This window comes from Fringilla coelebs (assembly GCF_963513975.1).
Source record: "Fringilla coelebs genome assembly, chromosome: 17".
Lineage (NCBI taxonomy): Eukaryota > Metazoa > Chordata > Aves > Passeriformes > Fringillidae > Fringilla > Fringilla coelebs.
This window is the reverse complement of record NC_140043.1, coordinates 4,040,315-4,050,354: the sequence shown is the minus strand read 5'-3', so window position 1 is coordinate 4,050,354 and position 10,040 is coordinate 4,040,315.

The following is a 10,040-nucleotide window of genomic DNA, read 5'->3' as shown; positions in this document are numbered from 1 at the left end:
ATTTAAAAAAACCTTTTCTCCTGTGATTTCAGTTTTTTCCTGTGAGGCCTGATGTGTCCCTGTGGTGCAGAGGCCAACAGAGGCAGCTCTGGGCTGTATCTGGTTAGAAGATGCTCCTGCTTTGAGAAGCTGAAAGGTGTCAGTGGTAGTGGAAGTCAGCTTAGAAACTGCAATTTCTACTTTCTGTAGAAGAGAACAGGCAAATTTGTGATGCAGCAAGTGTATACACTGCTGTGGTTTGTTGCAGAGGTGTTTCACTGCAGTTTGGTAATTTCTGGAAGGAAAATTAAGGAAGTCCAGCTGCTTAAGAACAGCAGAAAACCACATCAGCTTGAATTCCACCTGAAGATTGTCTGGGTTGTTTTTTTCAGACAAATGATCCATGTCCAGTACTACCAGCCTTCTGGAGAGACAGGCAGTAGTGGTCCTACTGGGAAGTGGAAAGTCTGGCAATTCCAGGGATCTGAAGCTTATTCCCTAGCTGAAAACATCAGAAATATCCTCCCTTAATCTGGTTCCTCCTCGTGTCTGTCCACTAACATTTCAGAAGCCAAGGGGGATTTTCATACTTTAGGAAGAGAGGTTAGGTCTGTGTGTTCTTATTCCATGTTTATTTTATATATTGTGAACTATTAGAATGAAAAATCAGTTTTATTATGAGGAGAATTTTCTTTTTGCCAGTTTCCCTACACACATGTGGGGAGAAGTTTGTGATGCTGAATGTGTTTGAGTATGTAGTTCCTCTGGGCTAGCACAAAGTTTACTGTGAGATGGATAAAAAGATGTGGCTGCCATCACAGTCCTTAGCAGAAAGACAGGCCAGTTGTAAAACAATAGACTTGGTGGTTTAATTGAACTGCTGCTTTCTTGGCAGGGCTCTTCCCCGTGGTCTGATGTCAGAGGAGAGGATTATCACTGCAGCAGCATGAAGGAACTCTGAGCCATTTCCCTGTGACTGGCATCATAGGTAGCTCCTCTGTAGGGTGACTCGGGATCTCATTGCTCCTGATCCTTCTTGATGGAATATTTCTGTAGGTTGTGTGATGGCTTCTCTGACCTCCTGTAACAGCAGCAGAGGAACTCAAGAAAATGGGGCGCTGTTCTCTTCAGGCCTCAGCTGGGAGCTGAAATGTTTCTAAGAATAACGCAAGATTACATCCGGCACTCATGTCAATAACAATTAGCTCCACAAAGACCCAGAGCAGGGAAGGAAGTGTGGGAAAATACCAGCATTGCTCATGTGCTGGAACACACACGAGTGCAGAAGTGTTGCCAGTTGAGCTTTAGCTGCCATTGGTAAAGAGATGGTTTGCACTGCATTGGATCAGACTTTCAACAGTTGGTGTGGATTGGTTGCTTTCTATATTTCTTGAGCATCTCTGCACCTATTTGTGGCTGTTTCTTGCTTGGTTGCCCCAAGAATCAAGTTGATCTATGTTCATGGACAAGCTTAGGATTGCTTTGCTTTCCAGATTGCTCTGGAAAACTTTCCTGCCCAACTAGATCACCATGTGAGCTTAGTGACTTTCCATATGTCTTGAATTTGACTTTTGTGTTGCTGCTTGAGCTGCCCCCAAGTGTATCCAGTCCCTTTCAATACTAGTGATCAAGACTTGAAGTGAAAAGGGTGTGTGAAGGGGGTGGGCTGTGTGCAGGAGGAAGGGCAGAGTATGGAGAGGGTGGTTTGTGGAGCTGTCTGCAGTCACAGGAAGGAAGGGATGGCAGCTGCACCACAGGCTAGGCTTCTGGCAAACACATGGCTGAGATGGACCCTCAGAGGACATTTCTGAAACAGTTGTTGGGGAGAGCAGGAGCCTTTTGAATAGAATTTTGGACTTCATATTTCTTGTTTCCTAGGGATCATAATTTCAGGGCTTCCTGCTTTTTGGTTTGTTCTCCATAAAAAAAAAAAAAAAGAATAGGTCCCATCAATGAAGTGTGGTCTTTCCTTCTCCTGGCAGCTGTCCCCTCTTGAGAGAAATACCTGCCTTCCAAACTTCCTAGGACCATTCATATCCCCATTTTTCTTCCAGCTGGAGAATGTTTAGTGATCCAGCTGTTCTGGATAAACAAAGATGGTGCCAAGACAAAGGGAAGAATGAGGTGACTATCAGGAGAGGCTGGAGAAGACCTTTCTGGGAATCCCAGAAGTGGGTCCAGAAAGCAGGAGCTGGGGTCAGCAGAGACTAATTTAATTGAACGAGAACTTCTTGCTAACAAAGTCTGAAGATGCATAGAGAGATGTGGTGCCTCATTTGGTGTGAGGGCATTCCATGAATTTCACCATTCCCTGAAGACTCTTAGGCTCCAGAGTTTATTTGCTTTATAAGAGTTTTGGAGAAAGCAACGTTTGATCGGTTGCCAGGAGTAATTTTACCAAGAGTTCTTGGGGCTCTCTCCTCAATAGGGCACTGCTTTTTGTGTGTGCAAATAAATGCACTTACAGCTGTATCCTGCAGAGTCCCATTTTGATCAGTGGTATTTCAAAGCTCTGTGCAAGTTTGAACTGCAGCTCTTGAACCAAGAAGCAATTTGCCATGGTGGGACAGCTGGGGATACTGGAGACGGAAAGGGTTTCTCACTGGTCCCAGTTGGTGCAGGTGGACTTGGAGTGACATAGAATAGTCTGAGCCTTTGATAATTTTTTGAAGATGCCTCAGGAGATGCTGGTGGATATAGAGAAGTCTCTAAGGTGTGGGAGACTGGAGGGTCAGGATGGACAGGGATTCTTGGTAGTGAAGGAGCATTTGTAGAGTAGGTGTTTGGGAGGATTTCAGGGGAGCAGGAATGTGCTGGGAGGTGCTGTGGGGTGTAGAGATGATGCTGGCTTGAGACCGAGGTGGGACTTGCTGAGGAAGGACTCTGGAAGGGATGTACAACCCTACAGTTCTCCTGGGGTCACTGCAAGGATCAGCCCTGGGGTGTGCACGGGGTTGTAGGATCTATATTGACTGAGGCAGGGATGGCTCTTATAGATTATGTTCTTTCCAGATACACTGTCCCATTTCATGAGCACCTCCAGGTATAACAAATCCCCTTCTGCTTCATGAGCATGGGCCCTACCTAAACCAAATCCTTCCAGCCAAGTTCTGTGGAAGGACAAACAGGCTGCAGTGGTGCCACAATGCATTAAACCTGCATGCAATACTCTCTGGTGGTGTTTGCTAAGTTCAGCTGCCTAAAAGTCAGTTCTCTCCCAAATTGTTTTGGGCATCAAATTGCACTGAGTCATTTCAGCATTTTTTTTCTTTCCAGCCCTCAGCTTCTGGCTGTCTTTTATGGCAAAACACATAAAGAGTAACAAAAAAATCACCAGTTCCTCATTTGCATGAGAGGTGACTAAACCTGATAGATGAGAATCCCCAGACTGGGGCAATGTTGTGTGTAACTCCCCACCTTACTTGCCTGCTGGGGCTGTTCACACAAGGATGTGTTAAAATCAAGACTGGAACCTGTTGATCTGACAACGTCCATCCCTCCCCTCACTGCCTCAGGAGCTGGTGTTTCTGCCCTGACCTGTGGAGAGGTTCTCTGTGGTCTGCAAACCAAGACACTATGAACACCCTGCTGCACATGCTGTCAGTATGAAACAATTACTCTTTTAATTTAAATGTTTTATGATATAGGTGTTGTTTTCCCTTTGTCAGTTACCATTGGGGGGGTGGGGGTGGGAAGGGGGTGGGAGAATCTGTGCATGCAAATGTATTTAAAGTGCATTGACCAAAGGTTTTTTTGAATCTGTGAAGTTTTCTTATCTGTGAAGTCATCAGACTGCTGGGCAGTGAGGAGCCGCTGGTGCTGCGGAGTCTGTCTTGGTTACATTTCTTAATAAGCATTAAAATAATAAAATATATTTGTAAAAGAGAGTGTGAGTGCCTTTGTCCCAGGAAGATCCGGCTGGCTGGATCTGGTGTGCAAGTATTTCTTTATTATGTTATTAGCTTTCTCCATTGATTGATCCTCCTGGAGAGCTCTCTCCCTGGTGCTGCCTGGGCTTTCACAGCAGAGATTAGCATGGACTAAAGTGAGAGACCCAAATGGACTGGAAGACTTCTCCCATCGTGGCAGAAATCCTTCACAGCTGTGTATGGAACACAAAGCAGAGATATGTGTCCAAGGAGGTTAATAGAAGTCTGTTCAGTCCAGGAGCACTTGGAACTGGGAGATTCTGAAATGAAAGTTCACCAGATAGCCATCAACCACTGGCCATTCTCTCCTCTGGGTCACTTTGCAGCTGTGTTCAAGGCCCCAGTTTGTGGAGAGGTGCTGGCACCCTGGTGCTCTGCAGCCCTGGTGCTCTGCAGCCAGCAGCCCGAGCTGTTCAACCAAGTGTGTAACTGAGCAGCTTTTTGATTTTCCCTCCTTTCACAAACACTGAGCATTTTGTTCTGCAGCATCAAAGGCTGGGAGCTTCAGAACAATGGGTGTCTGCAGGAGCCCAGCAGGAACAATGCTGTGCCTAAGAAAGAGAACTTGGAAGAACAGAGAGCTCCCAGCTTAACAGCACAATTGGCCTGATCAGAAATCTCTGCTCAGAGATCCACACCTTGGCTCAGTCCCCCTGAGCAATTCGACTCTGCAGGGCCTTTGCTGTAGACAAGAGCTGGCTGCAGCACTGGGGAACTGCTGACATTTCTGAGTGATGAAGTAGGATGGGACTGTGGAGGATTAGCAGGTTTGCCCTACAAATGGGAAATAATGATTTTGGCTCTAAAGAGCTTTTCACAGTATTCAAAGCAGCACAATCTTCTTTGTCACTTTTGCCCCCAAACAGGAAGGCTTTGCTTCCAAGCATTATACACACAAGTGTCTGCATGTGTTTCAAGAAGTTTCAGGTAGTTAAAAAGCTCTGAGCACCTTCTCTGAGGCCCTGTGGACCTCACAATTTACTTTCACAGGAAAGATTCCTCCAGTCTTGCATTTGACTATGACCATGTGAGAAAAGAGGTTCTCTGAGTGTTCATTCATGGGAAGGAGACAGACTTTTGCCAGCTCCAAGTGACCCTGAGAGGAATCCACTTCTCTGAATCCACAAATGAGCACCTCAGGTTAGATGATGTCACTCACTGCAGGTGGGAATCTGGCTGAATAGTAAGTGGACCTGTGTTCCTCCATGACTTCCCAATCTCCTCTTCAGTGTTGTTCTGACAACAGAGAGGGGCATCTCTGGATACTGGAGATGTTTCCTCAGAAATGACCCAGTGGGTGGAGTTGTTGGAGGAATTTTGGCTGTAAGATGCAGTCATTTCTCTGCTTTGGGACTGCAGCAGTCAATGCTAAGATCCTACAGCGTCAGGAAAGTGCTGTCTAGATCTCAGAAAATCAGAATCTCATTTCAAGAATTAGAGTCCTTGTAGCACATCAGAGAAGGTAATGTAAACCAAGTTTGGGTCTGAGAGCAGCGTGGTGATTTTTCAGCAGGTGAAAGGCAAGGGGTGGGAAAAGAACCACTTTCCAACTTTCCAACTTTCCATCTGCAAGTTCAGAGTAAGCTGTACAAAGATGAGGTTATGTGGAGTGCAGATCCATAATGTGTGGTCCAAGACTGTTACCCTGTTGAACTCCAAAGCAAAGACTGGTTTCTGGGAGTGTTCTGCAATCCAGAGAGGTGACTGAAACTTCTACAGATCCCAGGGAAGTCTTTAAACCTGCTACCGTGGACACTGACAGCAGTGGAGCTGCAATTGAATGGGTTTAGCCAAGGATTTACCCAGAATCTGAGGCAGTTCCCGTCTTTTGTCTTTCTTAGATAACAGCTCATGATGACAAAGAAGAAAACTATGTGTGTGGAGTATCTTGCTGCCTCAGCTGTTGATGAGATCATGGGGATGTTTTTTGGGCTGGTATTGGTCCAGGATATTTCTTCTAATTGGGAGTTAAGCATATCTTGGGTACTTCATGTTGCTGGAGAACTTGCAGCTGCATCATTTGGGTATTTGGCATCATCTGGGCTGTGAAAGACTGTCCCTGTTCTTTGGGATTTCCATGGATGCAGGGCTCTTGGGCAGTGTGATGATTGCATCCAGGAAAATAACCACCTCCTAATAAAGAGAATTGAGCAGCCTGGATCAGTTCTATGAAGAATGGAAAACAAGCCTGGGCCATCTCAGGGTAAGCTGCACTCACGGTGCCTCCTGAACCCATGTCCTGTTATTGTTGGTGTGGAACGTGAGGGTCTGGGCCAATGAAAATAAGGAAGGTGACTTGACAGACACAGATTTTATCTTTTGAGATTCGTCATGACCTTTCTTGTGTATAATAAATAAAGTTGACTCAGGAATTGGCAAGTGCCCTATAACACGCAGTCCTGGTGTTGGGACTCGGCAGAACGTTCTGCTTAGCAATGCACTCTGTTGGCTCTGTTTGCCAAGTTCCTATTTTGGAGGTGCTGAAGGGCTGAGCAGTGGCAGATGCTGAATCCTCCTGTGGACAGGTGTGCTGGGCCCAGCCAGGCCGGGTGAAGGCCGTTTTCACTCCATGCTCATACAAGCTTTTACCAGTGAACTGTAGAAAAAAAGAGTCCTGCCCAGGAGAAATGCTGTTTGCAGGGCTGTGAGTCCTGGGCCCAGGCAGGCTCCCATCCTTCCACATCACTCTATAACCTGCCAGGCAGTTAAGTCGACATTGAACAATATTGCTTCCTGTGTTAATGTCTTGAGCAGCCCTGCCACACACACTGGATCCTGTGATATTAAACCATTCCATCATCCAGAGAATTTGACTGGTTTCACAGGTGACAGGAATGGTAGCTCTGAGACTTGCCGAGTGACTCCCTGACATCCTGTCTTCTCTGTTAATGTGATTGTGAGCAATCACAGGTTTCCTGATCCAGCCCTGAGATACACAAGACTGCTTGCTGGCAACTGAAGATTGTGCTGCTGACTTGAAGCTGGTAACACATCCAATTGTGAAGTTATTCTGCAGATCCAAAAGATTTTGGGGAGAAGAGGGCTAATGTTTGTATTCCCAGTCCCAGGCTACTGGGGGACAGCTGCAGTTAACTCACAAGGACTGTGACTGATTGAAAGGCAGAGCCTCAAGAGGAGAGCACTCAGCAGCAGTACAGGGTGCTGGGCTACGTGGCACCCAGCACCTTAAAGGACAGCTGACTGCCTCGTTTCTGAGGTGCCTGCCATTTGGGAGCAGTCCAGTATTCCAAGTGTTTCCTGCCTTTCTTTATATCCATGCCAAAAGCACTAACAGAATAGGGTGGAGACAAAAAAAAAAATCTCAGACCCTCCTCAAGATCCTCCTCTAATTCCAGAAGGATCAAAATGCTAAAGGTTGCATTGGAAAAACAGAAATAGTCTTTTCTCCCACCATCGGTAACTCAATGCCACGAGTAAAGCTGAGGCTCAGCTGCTTGTTCTACAGCTGTGTCCTTTCTGAAGTCATGAGAAACAGCATTTTGGTTTCCTTCCAGAGGAAATACACAATAATATCCCTAACTTGCACTGAGGCCTTGCAGTCCGCTGAACTAACCCAGCTAGCATTCATCTACAACAAAATTAAACCCGAGATCCCCTCTTCCTTATGGACTGAGCCAATGCATAAGAATCAAGTCTTTTGATCAGAAACACTTCTAGCTTGCTTTCTCTGAGCACTTGCTTCCCAAGCAATTTTTCTCCCATCCTAAATTCTATGTTTGCAGATGATCCTCCCTTTCCTACCACACACCAGACCTAATGTACAAGAAGTTTATCCAAGATGTAGGGGTCACCTGTGCCTTTCCATGGTTCAGAACTACCTGCACTTTCAAGGACTGCAGCACTTGTGTTCCTGTAGATTTTCCCTGTGTGGCTGGAGAAGACATGCTCTCTCTGCTAACAGAAGTCTCTGATTCCCTTGCAGGAGGATCTTTCCATCAGCATTTGATTTGGAAACACTGTGTGGGACATACAGTCCTCCCTGGGAGAGTTTAATGCATTCTTCCCATCAAAAGCACGAGGCTGCGTCCTGGGGTCGGGATGTCAGTGACATGTGGCTGACACTGAGCACTGAAGCCTGAGTGTCAGTCAGGTCTTGGAAGAGCTGTGCTCTGTCTGCTGCACAGACACGTTCACGGTCTCCAAAGGGAGGTCCTTGAGGACAGAACCATGAATTCAGTGTTTTCCAGGTGGCTGTGTTCTCTCCGTGCCAGATGAATCCCAGCGCTGTGCAATGCGTCCCTGTTCTTCTTCCTAGAGATGCATCTGCTGATGTCAACTTCCAGGTAAAGAACCTGCTCCCCCTCAGCATCTGTGGCCTTTGGTCTCTGCTGGTAGTCAGGCATCCCAAGAAAACCAGAAGTGACCCAAAACCCTTTTTTTTTTTTGCTAACCCTTGGTCGGTATTGCAGATAGAGAAGTAATGGCAGTTTTCCAGCAGGTGAGACCCTCCAGGCCAGCTAAGTAGACAAGAAAAATAAACACAGGAAATATCATCCATGCAAAATAAGATAGAGAAAGGAGAGGCTGGGAGAGCTTTGTGATGCTTGTGTGTTAAGGGGAAACCCAGAGCTTGGAGCTCTCTCCAACAGGAGCAAGCAGATGTTGAACCTCAGCACAAAGGAGGGGGTTACTGCCTGGACAGAGGGGAGAGGAAAGAAAAGGAGTTTTCTGCTTTGCCCAGACAGAGCAGGGGTTGCTCTCTAGGGTATGGGATCTGTGGAATGAAGATCTTGGGTCTAGATGTGGGGTGAGTTAGGGCTGTGCTACAGGGCAGAGACCGATCAGCTCTGCTCTGTTTTTCTGTCTCAAAAGCAGTTCTCAGTCTCAGTGTTGATGGAAATTCTGCTCTGTCTCACCTGTGAAACCCATTCCCTGAACTCTTCCCTTTGTGTCCCATCCCCCCATATCCAATGGGCTTATCAGAGCCTTCACACTGCTCAGTTTACCCCTGGTGGAATAGCAGAGCAGTATTGTGGTGAGGCATCTGCTGCCTCCATCCCTGTGCTCAGTGAGATGGAGAAACCACCTGTGGTGCCCAAAATAGCCCATGCCTGGGCAATCCAATCCAAATGGTGTTGATAGTGCTGGGGGATTCCCATGCCTCATAAAGAGGCTTTTGTTGGGAGGATCTAAACTGAGCTCCAGGCCTTGCCAGCTGTGGAGAGAAGCAGATGGATCTGCAGTATAAAAATAGACGGAAGCAGACTTGTTCTGCCTCTTTTCTTCACCAGCTCAAAGTACAGCCCCAGAGGTGCCTGGTCAGCAGAACCAGAGCAGAGAACTGGGTGCTTTGCAGCTGCCAGTCTGCCTGGAGCCCATTAGCTATTGTCAGAGACAGAAATTTATCTCTTCTCAGTCCCACTGCCTTACAGCTGCCATGCGGACAATCTTGTTTGCTCGCAGCTGTTGGCAGCATGTTACATCCCATTTCCCTGGGGCAACAAAAGCAGGAGAATGGGACAGACTAATACCTCTTTCATGGACATTTCTGTGAGATACCATGTCCCTGAAAGAGGTATTAGTCTGTGGCTATGTCCTCTGAGATCTCTGTTTAGGAAATGTGCTGAAGACTTGCACCCGTGTGTCAGGGCTGTTTCAATAGCTGACTGGTAGATTTTGCACCATCTGAGACCTTTGTGTATTGCACATGGAAATCTCACCTTTCCCCAGCCCCAGCTACAGGAGGAACATTTTGGACTGGTATTGTCTTTGTTGTTGCTCCAAGTGACTTGGATGCCTGTTTCAATGCCATAAGTTCATATCAAAACTCTGAGGTTAAAACACCTTCCAAAGGCATCTGATGCTCATCAGCCTTGGTCTCTTATGTAGATTAAAAGGGGATGTCCCCTGTGGGTACCTCCAGGCCCAGCTGTTCATCCCAGTACTTTCCATCTAAGATTAGAATTTTTTCAACTCTAAAATATGATGGTTCTCATGCACAAAAACAATTGAGAGGCTGCACCAATATTTAGAACAATCAGGACATGTCCCTGTCAGTCCATCACTCCCGTGTTGGCATGAAATCCCCTTCTCAGCTGGGCATTCCTACTCCATCCCTCCTGCTAACTGAATGAGGGGCATGTAGATGTTTCCTGAATGGGCTTTCTAAAG